Source organism: Myotis yumanensis, unplaced genomic scaffold (assembly GCF_028538775.1).
Source record: "Myotis yumanensis isolate MYYU_CA2020_CCGP unplaced genomic scaffold, mMyoYum1.0.hap1 SCAF_1, whole genome shotgun sequence".
Classification (NCBI taxonomy): Eukaryota; Metazoa; Chordata; class Mammalia; order Chiroptera; family Vespertilionidae; genus Myotis; species Myotis yumanensis.
In genome coordinates, this window is record NW_027223752.1 from 3,943,565 (window position 1) to 3,960,230 (window position 16,666).

A 16,666-nucleotide genomic window follows, 5' to 3' on the forward strand; every position below is an offset into this window, starting at 1 on the left:
TGTGCGCCAAACACTCCATTTACCAAAACATGCAGCGTGTGGCCAGCGGGCTCTAGCTTGCCAGTCCCTGCTGTGCAGATTATACAGAAACTGTCAAAAAGATGGAGATAGAAGAATCTGGAAGAGTTCTCCTCCAACAGTGGAATCATGGGTATGTTTTTAACATTTCAATTTCCTTAAGGTGTAGGGTGTTTTTTCTTTTTTAATTAAAGGACTTTAACATTATATACATTCTAATAAATTAAGAGATTTCACAGTCCTATTAGACTTTCAAACTAAGTTAAAATGAGTATAATTGGTATTAATAAGCCCCGGTGTTCACTTTGTACAGAAAAAGTAGAGACTTTGAAGTATGGCCAGTCGGGAAAGAACCTGGCTTCTCCGTCTACTGGCTGTGCAGCCTTGCAAAAGTTCATTACCCTCTCTGTTCCTTGTTTGCAAAGTGAGGCTAGCAATGGCACCAACAAGCAGGCACAGTCCTGGCACTGAGCCTGGGACACAGTGGGCCCTGAATGCAAAGACCCACAGGGACCCACCTGGGCCAGATCCTGCTGACGCCCGGCCACGTCCTCCCCAGGCGTCATCACCAAATGTCATCACCAAAAGTGCCGGCCCTCCGCCCCGTGCACATGGTTCTCAGTTTGGTTTATAAAATGACAGAACAATTTGAGCCTCGCTTTTCAGTTAGTAAAAGGCACCCCAGCCAAGGAAGACCGGGTTCATTCCACACGGGAGTTCTCGGAGGGATGGGTGCCTATGGCTGGACTCACTGGGGAGACAGACCCCCCAACCCAGCAGGGCCAATCCACGCCCGGCCCCGGAGGCCCAGGCACCAGGGTTCGTGGACTCCTCCCCCAGGACATCGGCCAGTCTTGCAGGAGGCAGAGCGACCCGAATCCTCTTTTTTGGCAGAAAGGGGTATTTAAGGGGTCAGGATCAAAGGCCTTTCTGACTTAAACCCTCCAGTGTTCCCCAGCCCCCACCCAAGAAAGCCCACAGTGCTTAGTGGGACCACTGAAGTCTTTCCTCATCCATCTCTCAGCTCCACCTCCCACCATTCCCACCGCCTCACCTGCAGCAGGAGCTCCCCCTCGATGCTCCTCTTTGCCTGGCTACATTCACCATCAGCTCTGGCATCACCACCTCCAGGAAGCCCCTCAGGATTTCTCAGGGTATAGCCAGCCCCTGGGAACTAACATTGCTAAGTGCGCACGGGTGTCAGGCACACACCAGCTAATGGAGGCCTGCAGCCACTGTTCAGTAGGAATGTTTGTCTTCTTTTTATAGATAAAGGAATCCAGGTTCAGAGCTGGTTAAGTAAACTGCCCAAGGTCACACTGCGAGTGATCCTGCTCATTCTCCCCAACAGCCCCTCAGCGGAGCCCAGAGGGTTAAAATCATCCCCATTTGCTGGAGGGCAAGGTGCTATCCCTGAGCTGCCTGGAAAGTCTGTCCCTGTATCACCAACCCCTGCTTGCCATCACGTATCCGGAAGCCTTGCAGCAGCCTGGGGACCTTGCCTCCAGGAACCGGCCCTCCCTGGAGTCCAAGGTCGCTGGCTCGCAGGCTGCGCAGACGGCAGTCGGCACATGCCCGGTCCTGCCTGGGCTTGGAGACGCCAGCTTTACGAGGTGACTGTAAGCACGAGGGCACCCGGCCTGGCCTGACTTTTGTCCTCTGGCCTCTGGGGTGGGACCGCGAAGGTGTTGCCAGCACAGGTGAGGGATGGCTTTGTGGACTCAGGGGTGCCGCCCACACTCCCAGCCTCAGCACCAGCACAGTGGGCACTGGGCAGCAGGGAGGAGCGCCCCTGGGGCTCTGGGAGCGGGGTGTTTCCCAAACCCAAGGCCACGTCCCCTCCTGGGGGGGCCTGTGCTGGGCTGAGCCCCCGTCAGTCCCGTGGACAGTACTCCACTGTGTGCGGCGCTTGGAAGCTGACCAAGCCTTGTCACCCCATTATCTCCCTGGACCCCCTCCCTGACAGCCCCCCCCTTGCTGGGCCATCAGGGAGCTAATCCTTCCCCTGAGGTTCCCGGGCCTCCCCAGCAGTCCCCAGGAGAGCCCGCCCCGAGGTCACCCACCCTGCGGGGGAGGGGCGGTCACACGTGAGCCTGTCCTTTGTACCCCAGCCAGCGGGCTGTGGGCGGCAGACACACGGGGCTTCCCACGCCAGGCACGGAACACACTGGACTTTCTAACTGTTTTCTCCTCCTCGCACACAATGCAGGCTTTGATGGGTTTCCCTGGAGGGACCGCGGGCTCACATGCCGGGCATGGACGGCGAAGGCCCGCCCCGCTGGCCACCCTCCCGCAGGGCGGCCGCCAGTCATGGTCACTGCTCCCATCCCACGGCCTGGCGCACAGTAGGGCCTCGGCAAGGAGCTGGTCAGTGAATGAATGAGTGAATCTCCGCTGTAAGTGCTCAGTCATTCATTCCTTCAAGAACCCCTCAGTCTAGGGCCCACGGGGGACAGTCAGTCACACCCGCTTGCACCTGCATGTCCTCTCCCCAGTCCCCCGCCTCCTGACACTCCGAACCCCAATGCCACCCTCTCGCACTCACAGGTGGGGGCTGGCTGTCCAGCGTTTCCTCGGGGGACCGAGAGGGAGACGCTCCAGGGGACAGCGGGGTGGCAGACCAGTGAGTCCGACGCCCGCGTGTGTTCCCTGCGCTGGCTGAGCGTCCACAGGAGTGCGAGGGTACAGCGGGCACTGGCTGGCCCCCTCCCCTGTCGCCGCCCAATCACAGCCGCTGCAGCGCTGACCCCTCCACTGAGTCCCTCGTCTGAGCAGCTCCCCCGGGCCCCCGAGGTCCAAGGTCAGGCTTCCTCCCAGCCTCGCCCTGGGCAACCAGAGGGAGGCCCAACACAGGCACCAAACCAACAGGGGCTGAGCCCAAGCAACAGGCAACTAATTATGACATTTCAGCCCATTTCACAGAAGGGAAGACCAAGGCATAAAACTGGTCAGGAACTCACCTCCGGTAATTGTTTCCCAAGACCCTGATGATCCCATTTTTCACTGACCAACTCCTTGCCGAGAACCTACTGTGCGCCAGGCCGTGGGATGGGAGCAGTGACCATGGCTGGCGGCAGCCCTGCGGGAGGGTGGTCAGCGGGGCTGGCCTTCGCCGTCCATGCCCGGCATGTGAGCCCGCGGTCCCTTCAGGGAAACCCATCAAAGCCTGCATTGTGTGCAAGGAGGAGAAAAAGCAACAGCCTGAATCCTGTTTTCTAGAACCTTCTAGAGCAGGGGTGGGCAAACTTTTTGACTCGAGGGCCACAATGGGTTCTTAAACTGGACCGGAGGGCCGGAACAAAAGCATGGATGGAGTGTGTGTGTGAACTAATATAAATTCAAAGTAAGCATCATTACATAAAAGGGTACGGTCTTTTTTTTTTTTTTAGTTTTATTCATTTCAAACGGGCCGGATCCGGCCCGTGGGCCGTAGTTTGCCCACGGCTGGGCTAGAGCCTTCCGCAGTGGCCCTGCGGAGACCGACTCCGCAGACGTTCTCTCCCGAAGGGACTCTGGAAAACCCCTCCCCGGGGGCTGTTTCTAGGCCGGGGCTTCCAACCAGAGCCCCACGCGGAGCAACGAAGCTCCCACTCAGCTCTTCACCGAAAACCCTCAGCCCAGAGCCTCGCCACGCCGCTGGGGTCTGTGAGGTCCCCCAAGTGATGCTGGTCTCCCCAAGACTGTGAAGCAAGCATGGGAGTTACAAGAGCCCGGCTCCAATGGGAAGGATGCCAGCGATTAATTAACACCCACCCCACCCCCACCCCGCCCGGAAGCACCGAGGTGACATAGGCGTCATCTCCCGCGGGGCCCCTACAGGGGCCTCACCCGGAAAGAGGTCTTTGGAGCCGCACGGGCTCCAGCTCTGCCATCTATCATGACCTGTGACCTTGGACAAGCTCCCTAACTTCTTGGCCTCTTTGAATCAAGTGCCAAATAAGATCTGTGCGGCCCTGGATATAGGATGCAGCCTCACCCTCCAACTCTTCACGTAGCGAGGGGTGAGGACACAGCCAACCACGGAGTGCGCGTGCCATGCACCAGGCATGGGCCGCGTCCCCATCGGTGGCTCCACAGGTATTGGGACCACAGGTATTGGGACCACAGGGTAGGGACTACAGATGAAGGAACTGAGGTCAGAGAGGCTCCGCCCCTGCCACGCTCCCCCAGCCCGCAGGGCGCGTCTCCTTCCTGCGGTTCCCCCCTCTCTGCCCACAGACGGTGACCACTTGCTGAATGAATGAACGAACGAACACTGGGTTCGAATGCAACCAGCAGACAGACCAGACCTGTTGCAGAGCTACATTTTTAAGGACGGAAATGACCAGAACAGTGACTTGCTCAAATCTGCAAGGCCCGCCCTCCCCCACAGAGAGGGCTTCCATAACAGGGGCCGCAGCCAGGGATGAAAATGGCCTGAAGTTCGAACTCCAGGGTCCACAGGAAAGGCTCACTGGACGCAGCCACACCCGTTCATTTACACAGCGTCCAGGCCGCTCGCTAGGGACGATGCAAGAACTGAGCTACTGCCACACGGGCGGGACCACCCATCGAGCCAGAAACACTCACTACCTGTCCCTCTGCAGAAAAATAGTGCTGGTGACAAGGGGACCTACAACCTGATAGATAGAGCACCTGAATTAACCTGAAAGGAATCATATTATTTTAAATCTTAGAACACATACACTTATGTGAATGGGGGATTAAGTTTCTTCTATGTGAATAGAGAACTAATTTTTCTTAGTTTCCTTTTCAAGGCCTGTGCAAAGCGATTGAGGGGGTGACTCAGCTGTGAATCCAGCAAGTAGAACCGATAAGTATGATCAGGCCGACCCACCAGGAATCAAAACACCATCTCGTCCCCATCATCTCATCGCCTGATGACAAGGACAATAGCTGACGTCATTCCCCCCTCACCCTGGCCCCCCTCCCCTTCATAGTCCTGCCCCTGAACCTGCTGGAAGGCGGGGTTTGATGCTTGAGCGCCCTGTCTTCTCGGTGGGCTGGCCTCAAGAAACGCCTCATATGACTCAACCCTGCCTTCGTGACTGGGCACAGCGGCAGGCAGCCGAGCCCACCCGGGGTTTCCCGGTAACAGCAACCTCTGTGCTAGAAGTTCCAGGGACCAAAGGGACACACCGCACCCCAACCAGCTATCAGCACAGCCTGCCTGCAGGCCTGGGAATCCAGAAGATTCCATGCTATCCCTTTCGGCAAACAGGTCACAATCCTGGTATCCAGGACGGCTGAGCGGGCAGGTTCCCAGACGCCGGGCGCTGTGTCTTCAGCAGGTTTGCCTGCAGCTTTCCTTACGTACAGAGATTCAATGGCGTCTGCCATTAGCTGTCCTCCTCGCACTGGCAGGGCTTTCAGAGTCGCCTCCCCGCGGCCTCTGAGATGGTATCTGGACGCTGGATTGGGTCCCACGCTCCCCAGGGGCCACGGTGTGAATCCCGAGTGAAGAGACGGACCTCCCACGAGCACTCAGGAAGCAGGCACCCGGCCAGCTCTCCAGGGATAACGGGCCGCCCGACACAGGCCGCACAAGCCAGGGGCCCGGCAGGGTCTGTGCCCTGGAGCTGTGCTTCCGTTTCTCTTCTGGGAGTTTAAGGTCGGGGCTACCCAGCCAGTGTGGCTCAGTGGTTGAGCGTCGACCTATGAACCAGGAGACCACAGTTCAATTCCCAGTCGGGACACAGGCCCGGGTTGCCCGCTTAATCCCCAGTAAGGGGCATGCAGGAGGCAGCCGATCAATGAGTCTCTCTTATCATTGATGTTTCTGTGTCTCCCTCTCCCTTTCTCTCTGAAATCAATAAAAAATTTTAAAAAGGAAAAGAAAAAGGAGGATGGAGAGGAAGACAGAGAGGGAGTTCCTGTCCCGCTAGACCAGTGGTTCTCAACCTTCCTAATGCCGCCACCCTTTAATACAGTTCCTCATGTTGTGGTGACCCCCAACCATGAAATTATTTTCTTTGCTACTTCATAACTGCAATTTTGCTGCTGTTATGAATCGTTATGTAAATATCTGATATGCAGGATGTACTTTCATTGTTACAAATTGAACATAATGAAAGTATAGTAATTAATCACAAAAACAATATGTAATTATATATGTGTTTTTCGATGGTCTTAGGCGACCCCTGTGAAAGGGTAGTTCGACCCCCAAAGGGGTCGCGACCCACAGGTTGAGAACCGCTGCTCTAGACCTTGAGCTTGTGCCACACATTCGTCCATCAATTGCTAGTGGCCCCGGCCACACTCAGAGATGTGGCCTAGTTTAAGCCCTGCACTGCACGGAGGAGACCCCGAGGCTCAGGGCTGGGAGCCGGACCGAGGGCCTGGTGGGTGGCACAGACTTTCAGCAGTCGCCTATAAAAGAAGAAAGTCGCACTGGCCATCAGGCAAGGCTGGGGCCTGCGAGGGACAAGCGTGATCACGGTGTGGGGGCCGCACCCTGTACACCCCAATAGAAGAGTCCTCTGGAGGGTACAGGCCTGGCCTGCACCCCCTGGATCCGCAGGAGCATGGGCCTCCGCCGTGAACACCTGCGCTGGGACTGACTCACCCACCTGTGCCGGGTCCAGCTGCTGAGAGTGGTGGGGCAGGGGCAGGCGGAGGTGCCTCATGGTCACCAGTCCCTCCCAGCCAGGGAGCGGTGCGGGAACGCAGGGAGTGGAGCGCCAGCCTTGTGGGCCAACCGCCCACGTGGAGCTGGGAACTCCTTGCACATCTGTGATCACATCTGCTCCTCACAGTGACTGCGGGGGAGGTGTGACGGCCTGGCTGAACCGGGGAGGTGGCCGGGCCCATGGGGGTTATGTGACTTGTCCAGATCGTAGCTCAGTGTCAGAACCAGGGTCCCAGCACACCCGTGTGACCCCACCATCGGGGCTGCCGGCCCCACACCGGGAGCAGAGAGGAGCTCGGCCGCACTAGACGGTCTCAGTGGCCTTTGCACAGGAAGATGGGTGACTACCCTGAAACACCAGCAGCCCCTGAGCTCCTGCGGCTGTGCAGGGGCCGCTCTCACCGCTGGGTGAGGCTGGTGGCACGGGTCCCCCCACCTTACAGAGAAGGGGGCTGAGGCCCAGAGAAACTGTGCCCCCTGGCAAAACTAGAGGGTCCTTCCTGGGCCCTCCAGCCCTACCAGCTCCCCTTTTGCCGAGTCATCGTCCCCAGGATGGGTCAGTCTGTTGAAAGCACCCACCTCACCCACCTGACACCTCCCCTCAGCCCCCTGGCTGGGCAGGGACGCGCCTCGGGTATCCTCCCTCCTTCCTGTCCGCGGTGAAGGAATGCGGTTGCCCAAGGCTGGCAGCTTCTGGGCGGAAGAGCCAGGTCCAGGCCGCAAACATGTGCCTCTCTGGCTCCCAAACCCAAGTGGCCGCAGCCAGGAGCTGGGTGACTAACCCCAGCCTCCCGTGGGGGCAGACATGGGAGCCACGGGGCTGCCGCCTCCTCTAAGGAGCACAGCCACAGGCAAAGCCTGGGGCACCCCCTCTACTCCCCCTCCCCCCTCGCCCCCACCCCAATGCGGGTGGTTTTACCCAGAAGGAAGTGGGGGCAAGAGACACCACGAGATGGAATATTTGAAAAATCGGTTCTAAAGTTATTTCTGAGTAAAGTTGAGTTTGCAATCAGCAAACAGATAAATGAGCAAATGAAGTAGGCCAGGTCCCCTCGCCGCCTGGTCCTGAGAAAAGGAATTTAACCCGGCAAGCCCCCTGGCTCACGTCCATCCTCCACCCGCCGGCCTGTGGTCACCGTGTTCCCACAGCCAGTGAGCCAGCCCCGGGCGGGTTCCCCGGGACCCAGTGCGAGAAGGGTGGGGACGGGGACGGGTGGGGTGCTCCAGGGTGGGTCGGCTCTGACACCGGGCATTCCTGAGCCCATGTGACACTGGCCACACAGGAAGGGTTTCCTCTGGGGAGCACCACTGGGGGTTGTGAAGATGCCTGTTGAGGGGGCGGGGTTTCTAGGCTGACTCACGTCCTGCCAGCGAGGCTGTGTGGGTTGGTGTCACCTGCAGGGACTCTAGGTCAGGGACTCTGAGTTCAGTTCCCAGCTCCGCTGAGCAGCACGGACGGCAGGTGACTTAAGCTCTGTGACCTGGAGGCATCGGGCAGGCCTCCCCGAGGAGCTGGGAGCATAAACAGAAAACGCGGGGAGCACTGAGCTATGCCTGCATCCGGTCAATGCCAAACAGATGCCAGCTGTCAGGATAAACTGGGCAAGAAATCATAGCCCGGCCGGTGTGGCTCTGGGGTTGAGTGTCGACCTAAGAACCAGGAGGTCACGGTTCGATTCCCGGTCAGGGCACAGGCCTGGGTTGCAGGCTCGATCCCCAGTGTGGGGCGTGCAGGAGGCAGCCAATCAGTGGTTCTCTTATCATTGATGTTTCTATCTCTCTCTCTCCCTTTATGAATGAAATCAATAAAAATATATTTTTTAAAAATCTCAGAAGGCACCTGGTCCACCGCATTCGTGCACGCGTCCATTCATGCATCCATTCATTTGTTCACGCGTCCATTCTTTCCTTCTGAGTATGTGCGAGTAGCGATGATCCAAGGCTACGGGGACAGAGAACTCTGCCCTCCTGGAGCTGATGTTCCGCAGAGACAGACTGCAGACTCAATGCCAATGATTCCAGGTGGTGGGACAGGTGGAGCGGGGCTGCCCTGTGGGCAGGAAGGTCCCCTGGAGGCTGGACCCGGCGCTGAGGTCGGGGGAAGAGAAGGGGCAGCTACAGAGAGGTCTTGGAGGGGAGCACTCTTTAGGCAGTACGAGAAGGAAGGCCCGAGTGGGAAGAGCAAGCGGGTGCGCAGGAAAGAGAACCAACGCCAGACATGAGTCCCTGAGAGGCCCAGAGATGTGGTCTGAGCCGCAGAGGGAGGGGACGCTGAGTCCCCAGCTCCGAGCTCACCGCTCCCCGCTGTGCCCTGGACTCCGTAGGACCCGCTTTCCGCTTCCTGCAGGGGTGCCCGAGCACCAGCAGCCCTAACGTTGGAAACACACTCCTGTGAAGTGTACAGCCTTTCGATGAGACAATAATACCGATGATGATAACAGCACAGCTCGCTGGCTGGGGCGTGAGGATGCATAATCCCGTATCTCCGCCCTCAAGGTCATGGTCTCCTGGGGAATCAGACCAAAAACTGAAAATTCAGTGTCATGTGTCCAGTGCAGTGGGCGCAGAAAGCACCTGGCACCAACCCTACCGGGCGGGGAGGAGGGCTTCCCGGAGGAGGCGTCGCGCAGCCAGTGTTGGTGGGAGCAGCAGGGAGGGCCGTGGCAGAGGTAAGAGCTGGCGCACAGGCCTGGAGGTGGCAAAGACCAGGAGGAGTCTGGGGCCTGGGGATGGGCACCGGGAGGTAGCCCAGGTGGTAGAAAGCATGAAATGCCTATCACGCAGGCAGGGGCTTGGGCCTTAACCCTGAGCCAGGCTGAGCCACTGAGACAGACGGGCCGGGAGTCACCTGCTCACGCGGCCTGGCCCCTCCTGGGGGCCGGGCACGGGGCACCTATTTCCAGGCTGTGGTTCGGGGACCAGAGAACATCAGACTTCCAGGCACCTCAGCCCTAACCCTCCCATTTTAAAGGGCCGGCCCAGGTGAAGGTCAGGGGCGTCTGTGACGCTGCGGGCTCCTCCCATCGCCACAGAAGGGCCAGGCTCTTTGAAACAACAAGGAAAGAGGCTCCCCAGTGAGTCAGCAGCTATATTATTTCAGCAAATGCCACTCGGGAGGGGCTCGGCCCTTTCAGATCTCACAGAAGACGCTTGGCTTCATTGGCGGGTAACCAGCGGCAGCGGCCCACCCTCCCGACTCCATCCGCTCCCTGGTGCAGCCGGGTGGCCTGAGCCCGGGCCAGCCTCACCGTTTCACCGTGGAACATCCCAGTGGCACTCTCCTGTGAGTGCTGGTGGGGGGGGGGGGGGGTGGCCGTGAGGGAAGAGGTACTGGCCCGGGGCCAGAAGACACGGCTCAAATCCCAGGGGAGGCACCTGAGAGACCCAGGCCAGTCATTTCTGCCTGTGGGGACTCAGTGTCCCCTCAGAGAAAGCCAGAGGCTCAGGCAAGAGAATCTCGAAGGCCCCATGGTTCTAACATTTTTACTCTCCGCTGCAGCTGCCACTTTACATACTTCTTTATATATATTAATGATTTCAGAGAAGGAGAGAAAGAGAAACATCAATGATGAGAGAGAACCATTGATCGGCTGCCTCCTGCACACCCCCTTCTGAGGATCAAGCCCACAACCAGGACAAGTGCCCTGACTGGGAATCGAACCTGGGACCCTTCAGTCCACAGGCCGATGCTCTATCCATTGAGCCAAACCAGCCAGGGCTAAATACTTCTTGAACACGGCACACGCAGCCCCGCCAGGTACACACAGGCACCCGCAGGCACACGCAGGCACACACAGGCACACACAGGCACACGCAGGCACACACAGGCACACGCAGGCACACGCAGGCACACACAGGCACACGCAGGCACACACAGGCACCCGCAGGCACACGCAGGTACACGCAGGCACACGCACAGCAGTTGCTTCCTAGTCTCAGGAAGCTCCCACTTGTGCAAAGTTCTGTCCCATCAGGTTCTCGCCCGGGGCCTGCAGGGGGCATCAGGCGCCCAGCAGACAGATGGGAGCTGGTCACAGCGCTGCGGCCCCAGGGCTGCACTGCCCAGGTGAGCACCCGGGCAGGGACAACGGCTGCCTCCGTGCCCACCTCGCATCAGCAAAACCCCACCTGACGCACCAGTGCTGGGACACCCAGCTCTGTGCCCGGGACGGGCCCCTGTGCGGAGGGCGGCCGGACGGACATGGGATTCCAGCAAAGAGAAGGTGGCCAGGAAGCAAACGGAGCCCCAATGAGATGGGTTCCCCCTGACCCCCCCTCCTTCTTCCCATGCACGGCTGCCCCTGCACAGAGCCAGCTCAGCCCGGCCGGGAGGGAAGCGAGCACTCAGAGCCCCCGGAGCCCTCTGCCTCCCCAGCTGACGGCCGGGGGACATCACCCTGTTACCCTCAACTTCTGCTTGTCCTGGTGCCGCCAGGCCAGACTGAGCCTCGGGAGCTGCAGCTTCTGGGGAGTGAAGGGTGTGAGCCCGCACAGCTCACTTTAAACGCTTCCCATTTCTCAGTTCCTCTCTGGGGGAACGTCCTCTCCTGCACTGACAGGCAGGGACGGGAGCAGGCACTCACCCCCTCTGAGCCTGGCATGCCCCCTGGAGCACAGGCGCCGCCATCCCCCCCTCCCCCGGCACTAAGGCGCTCTGCTAACATGAGTGCACCGAGCCTGCCCGGCAAAGGGTAGGAGGAGCCGGCCAGTGCCCTGGCTCCTGTAGGAAGGGCGATTCCCGGCTCTGCATATACCTCCTTTCACGTCCTGCTCATATGTGCTCTAAGGTGCGCGGTCACCACAGGCCGCAGCTCCTGACTTCTTACAGTCACAATGATCACATCAGGTTAATCGCAGGCGGCTCAGCCACTCCTGCCTGTCCGCAGGAGCCCGTGGCCGGTCACAGCAGTGGCCCAGGTGCGCTGGGCGGTGTCCTGATGAGCGTCACGCAGGGGTGGAGCCCAGAAGGCACTGTCTTCCCTCCTCATGCGCCTAATGCTGTCCTTGGCCAGGCCTGTCCCTCGCCATACACCGCCAGACTGGTCCAGGCCTGAGGCTCCTCCCAGCTCAAACAGGCCAGAATGGTCTGATTCAGAAGAAAAATCATTGGGCTAAGACTTTAAAAACATCCTGAGAAGCTGAGCTCCGAGCGCTAACGTCTTCTTGTGGGATTACTTCTCTGAATGAAACATCTCGAGGCTGCGGTGCAACAGGATTTGTGGGTTTGCGTCTTTAAATCCAGCAGATTAACGCTGGAACCGTGGGTGGAGTCTGCTGTTCTAAGAGACCTCTGTGGAAAGGGTCCATGCCATCTTTTCACTTATTTGTATGTAAGATTTGATCAATATAAAGGGATGTACACAATGTTTCTAGACATCATATGTAATGGGATATATGCAATGTTTATATACACTATATATAATGTCTATATATTACACATGTTTATGTATTATATGTAATGCTTATATATAATGTAAATTATATATAATCTATAGCATATACATTATATGTGATATTTATAGACATAAATAATGCAATGTTTATATACTCTCTATATAATGTTTATATATGATACATATAATGTTCACATACAATATACATTATATATAATGTATAATACATACATTATATGCAATATTTATAGACATCATATATAACAGAATGTATGCAATGTTCATATACATTATATATAACTAGTGGCCCGGTGCATGAATTCGTGCACATTGAAAGAAAATTAATTAGAAGAAATATTTTAATATCGTTATTCGCCCTTTCTCTATAATAGACGTGTCAACCAAATTCACGATCGACAATGACAGATGGAAACACACATGTGCGATTGGCGCCAGTGAGAGCTTTATATGTATCGCACATGCATGAGTCAACTTAGCCTTTTATAGATATAGAATAAACTTGCTTAATTAGACCTGCTTTCTGATTTAGCTCAACTTTTTCCAGTCCAGTAAACACCCCAACTTCTCTGTAATTGTCAGCAACAGAGCAGTAAATATCAACACGAAGCAGATTATTATTGTAGATCACGCAGGGAGAACAAAGGGTAAAATATTTAACTGCAGCCGTGTTTGACTATATTCTGCGCAGTGAGAAAACCTGAAGTCATTGTCAAGGCCCACCATTTCTTACTTCTTTTCAGTCGGGTCAAGTTTCTAGGCTTTCTAAATCTGTTTTCTGGCTAATGAAAAGAAAATAGGATTCCACCGAGTCTCCTATCTACCTACTCCAGGACTTCTGAGAGATCAAATGAGATGAGGCACGGGAAAACGTTTCACAGACATTTGGTTACAGTGTAAAGTGTTTCCACCTGGCTATAAAGCAGGGCTGAAGAAACTGCAAGGAGGCTAGTCGTTGCTACAGAGAGGAAGCCGGGTGTTGCCACATGATGTCATTACCCGGAGGGAGGGAAGGACACTTAGCATATTAGCCTTTTATATACATAGGTGGGTTATACACAATGTTTACATATGTCGTATATAATGTGTATATATAGTTCCTATTTGTAAATGATGAATCATAAAGATATTTGAAAATAAGACCCATGCGCCCATCACCCAAAGACACAGCATAATGGATCCAGGGACATGGACCAGGCCTCCTCCATCCTGTACCCTCCCACCTACTGGACAGCCGCACTGCATTGTCATTCCCTTACTCTTTTTTCAAGCTGCTTAAATGTGTGAAACAGGCTCTATGTGCAGAGGTGTGCATAAAACAGGTGTACTCACAGATAATTACAAGGTGAATGCCTTCAGAACCGCCCCCGCCCCTCCCAATCCCAACCCCCTCCCCCTGCTGGTGACAGCTGACTTTTTGTAGGGCCACCCCCTCCCTGCTTTTGCCACCATCTACTTCTCATGTACGCATCCTTGAGCAACTCGGTTGCAATGCTTTGAGCTTCATCGCGTCCCTAGAGCAGCTCTCTGCTGCGTCCTTGCACGCGTTTCGGAGATGCTGGGACTCCCCTCACCAATCTCAGCCCAGAGGCGCAGGCTGCCCCGCGTTGTTACAATTCCACTGGGAGGGTCAGCAATGGCAAACACCACGAGGACACCTCCGTGGCGTGTCCCTGCCACGCGGGGCATTCTGCTGGGCGCCGTCCCCAGCTGTCTCACAGATCCTCTGGACAGCACACAGCGAGGTGTTGGGGCCGCTGATCTCTACTTTAGAGATGACAACATCGAGGCTTCTGCTGCCAGGACTGGCCCCCATCTGCTTCCTAGCTGTTCACCCCCAGGAACCTCATCCCTGGGTCCTGAAGCAGAGATCCGCAGGGGTGGGCCTGGTGGGGGCATCAGCAGACACGGCCCCAACTTCCACCGCTCCACCCAGGGTCCTCTCTTGGTGGCTCTCGGGCTACTTTCCGATGTTTTGGGGGAAAGAATCTTTGGCACCCACATTTCCCAGCAGATGTCAGTGTGTTCCTGATGACCAGGCCCCTGCCTCGTTAGTACTGCTCTCCCCACGATGAAGGTATAGCACCGTGTATGCATGCTCTGGGGCAGCCTGTGTGGTGCAATGCAGAGCCCCGAGTTCAAATCCTGCCACCACTCCTGCCCCTGAATCGCTCTCCTCCTCTGTACATGGGCCTCGACGGTAGCCCTGCCGCTCAGGATCACAGGTGAGGAGGAAAGGCTGCGAAGGAGCCACAGGCACACCGTACCGCTGCCCCTCTGTCCCTCTGCCCCGTCTGCCAGGGTCAGGGACCAGCTCTCAGGGCTGGAAGGCCCCAAGGGGGGTGACTCAAGGCCACCCACCCACCTTTAAAATAACATTTTTTAAAGTGATTTTTAGAGAAGGGGTGGTATGGGGATCGATCGGCTGCATCCTACACGTGCCCTAACGAGGGATTGAACCCACAACCTGGGCATGTGCCCTGATGGGGAATCGAACCCACCACCGCTCGGTACACTGGTTGACACTCCAACCAACTGAGCCACACTGGCCAGGCGAGGCCACCGCCTTCTGACAGACATGGGGGGACATGAAGGCAGAGGGTGAAGGGCAGAGTTGAGGGGGGAACTCAGGTGTCCCACACCGGCCCTGTCACCCCAAACGGTGACCCCTGCTGGCATGTGCTGGGCGTGACACCATCCACACACAGGCTGTGGGTGGGGTGTCTCCTTCAGGGCACCCGATGGGGTGCCGGCACTGTTCCCCAAGGGGGAATGGAACACCCGGACCAGGCGCTCTGCCTTGGCCACCCCCTCCAACAGCTGGTGACCAGGGAGGCCCCGCTGCCCTCCAGGCTCCCGGGGGCTTTGGGGGTGCACCGACCTCCCGGTCTTGCCTCCCCAGAGGGAAGTCACCTGCAGCCAAGCCAGGGTCTCCCCGCACCCCACCCCAGGTTTCCTTATCAGCCAGTGGAGGGCCCGCCCAGCACAGACAAGGCCACCACTGGAGAGAACATGCAAAGCAGCTGGCCACAGAGCTGTTCCCATGGTGATGGAAGCTCTCACTCACCCTGAAGGGTGGTGCCTGCCAGGCCACGACCAGCCCGCACCTGAGGGAGAGCCTGAACTCAGCCCTCAGTGCCAGCAGTAAGTCCCCAGCACTTCCCCTCCGGCCCCCAGAGGACTTGTGCCCGAAATAAGCTTCCGGGTCCCCCAGCCCCCGGACCCCTCCTGGCTCCAGCTGCCCTCAGAGGGGCCTCTGGCTGAAAGACGGCTCTCGGGGTGCAGGCGTGGCACAGCTGTGCTGTTGGCTGCCCGGCCGTCCTGCCTGAGGAATGTGCAGCCCCACACGTGTCAGGGAGCCCCGCTGAGGCACGGTTACAGGAAACGGAGCAAAACCGCCTGTTGGCACCGGCGCCCTCCCGCCTTCCAGCTCCGAGCCCTGGGGCCTGTTGGCTGCCGGCTGGCTGTGTGGGAGGCAGGGCCCAGCCCCTAGAGAGAGTCGGTTTCATTCTTGGCTGTGTGGCTCTGGGCAAATCGCTCCCCCTCTCTGGGCCTGCGTCCTCTCCTCCCTGTGGTTGAACGGGCTGTCCTGCCATGTGGCACGCTCCCTTTTCTGGGAGGACATCACTCCCCCACGGTCTCCTCCTGCCCTCACTGGAGGGGGGGACACATGCCCTGGGCGCGTCAGGCTCCCCGCTGGCTGCCAAGTGCGCGGGAAGGACGCTGGCCCTTCAGCGGGCCGGGCAGCCTTGGGCCAGAGCTTCAGGGCCAACGGATACAATAGTAACATTCGTTATCACTCCACCCTCGTCCCTGGAGTTTGGAAGCTGGGCTGCCTGTGGCACACAGGGCTCCTGGTGAGACCACAGGGCCAGATCCACCAGGGCCCCCGTTGCGAGTCCAGATGTGGAAACCCTAAGGGGAGTCAGCATCCATTTGGGGGGTCCTTCGCCCAGGAGATCTTCGGCCTCCCTCCTCCTTTAGAACGGTGGCGAGGCTCAGAGAGGGTGAGCGGCTTGCCCTGCGCTGCACAGCCTGGAGGGGAGCGGATGAAATGGAGCCTGCGGGTGCGACTTCCCCTCCCCACCGCGCGGGCTGCGGGTCCGGGCTCCGGGCTCTGCGGAGCGGCTCGCGGAAGCGCGTGTTCCCGCCGCGGTTACTGCCCAGGCCCGGCGCCCGCGAGCCGCGGTGAAAGGTCCGCTGCCCCGGGTGGAGGCAGAGCGGACCCTGGAGGCGGCGCCCGGCCCCGCGGACGCTGCCCGGGCTCAGGGGCTTTTTCTCGGGGCCAAGCCTCCGGGCGGGAGCGGAAGGACCGGGGATTTCGCAGGCGGCGGGGAACGGCGGGTTTAAACTAAAAATACCCGCCCGCCAGCAGCTGTCACGCCAGGCGCCCGCCCCCGCCCCGGCCGGGCGCGCTTCCCCGGGGCCCCTCGGCTTTCGGCGACTCCGATCCCTGGGGGGCGCGTCAGGCTGCGCGGGGACTGCGGCCCCGACCCCCCGACCCCCCGGCCCCCGCCTGGCCTCCGGCCGGGCCCCACTTACCCGTGGAGCGGGGCGCAGGAGCCGGGCGCGCGGGCAGGTCGCGCGGAGCCGCCGGCAGATCGCGGAG

General features: G+C 58.2%; 1 protein-coding gene across 2 annotated transcripts in view; it reads right to left on the minus strand.

Moving 5' to 3' along the window:
• Window positions 1-16,666, minus strand: part of SYNE3 (spectrin repeat containing nuclear envelope family member 3) — a 71,339-nt gene extending 54,673 nt beyond the window's left edge. For both annotated transcript variants that reach the window (XM_070412567.1, XM_070412576.1), the window contains exon 1: window positions 16,600-16,666. The gene's annotated coding sequence lies outside the window, so the exon portion shown is untranslated. The remainder of the gene's footprint in view (window positions 1-16,599) is intronic.